This window comes from Aplysia californica, unplaced genomic scaffold, assembly GCF_000002075.1.
Source record: "Aplysia californica isolate F4 #8 unplaced genomic scaffold, AplCal3.0 scaffold00017, whole genome shotgun sequence".
NCBI lineage: Eukaryota > Metazoa > Mollusca > Gastropoda > Aplysiida > Aplysiidae > Aplysia > Aplysia californica.
In genome coordinates, this window is record NW_004797287.1 from 715,222 (window position 1) to 716,697 (window position 1,476).

A 1,476-nucleotide genomic window follows, 5' to 3' on the forward strand; every position below is an offset into this window, starting at 1 on the left:
CCCCCATAGAGAGTATCTACTGATAGCAATTCTATTTCTGCATCCATGCCTACGCCCATCGGGAGGGGGGACAGGAAACAGATGCAAATGGTGGCATCCTAGTTAACATTTTGCACACGCCCGCACACGCTCGCACACCATTAACACGGCACTGAAAAGAGATATAAAGACGATGCCAGTGCAGAGCATGTGCCTACCAGATATACCTGCCATAGATAGGTGACACTGCATGCTGGATTAGGTGTCATATCAATAATGAGTCAGGTGAACTTACTACAGTCTGTGTACACAGTTTTACATAAGTTTTGTATCATATATACCGACGTCAGTTTATAGAAGGAGTAGGTCGGTCCAGTCGTTACTGAAATAGTGCCAAGTTTTGGGGTTTCCTTTACAGATTAAATAACCCCTTTTTCTTTCTTGGTTATCGTCGATATAGGTACTAACATCTATAACAATGCTAATAATAATGATAAATTTATAGTAATAATATTAATAATAATAATAACGACAACAATAACAATAGTAATAATAATGATGAGGATGATGAAGAGAGAGAGAGAGAGAGAGAGAGAGAGACAGAGAGAGAGAGAGAGAGACAGAGAGAGAGAGATATATATATATAGAGAGAGGAATATAGCAAATGTTTATTTGAGAGACACGAGGGCAGCAGGGAAGCTGGCTCTAGAAGGGGGGGGGGGGACTGTATGGAGATTACCAACGCACCTAGAACTTCGAGGCTTGAGGGCAACGAGATGCAGATTGACGGGGGAAGTTTAAATGGAAAAAAATCAAAAACGAAAAACGAGCTTTGATCCTTGGCATAATCTAATAATTGCACCTGATTACCCCATTTATCACTCAATAAATCGTCCTCTCGTATATTCAGTTTTAATAGCTGAGGGAAGGGGCGTGGTAGGCAGATTTTTGAGTTCATATGAGTTTAAACATAGTTAAAATTAATCGTCTTTCGACTTGATATAAAATATTTAAAAAGACTTGATTAGGGGCCTTAACTTATTTTTGAAAATAACTCCCCCAAAACAAACAAACAAACAAACAAACAAACAAACAAACAAAACCAGCAAAGCAAACCAACCCCCCAAAAAACCCCCCAACAATAACAAAAACCAACAACAACAAACTAAACAAACACAATGTAAACACATATTTTTTAAAATATGTGAAGTTTAAAAAGTCGTAGAAGTCCTATTATACAGAGTTTTGGGATAGACACTTAAGTGCATCTTGGTAACTAACCTGACCACTGTGCAGGCTTAAGGTAGACATCAACGTGAAGATAAAATATATCCCATGGAAGTAGGTATTTGTTTACTATTTATCGAGGGTTTAGACTGAAATGGCGTATCTTAAATTTGTGGACGCGTTAAACGCTACAAGTTCCTATATCTCTGTCTGTGTGTCTGTCTGTCTGTCTGTCTGTCTGTCTGTCTGTCTGTCTGTCTGTCTGTCTGT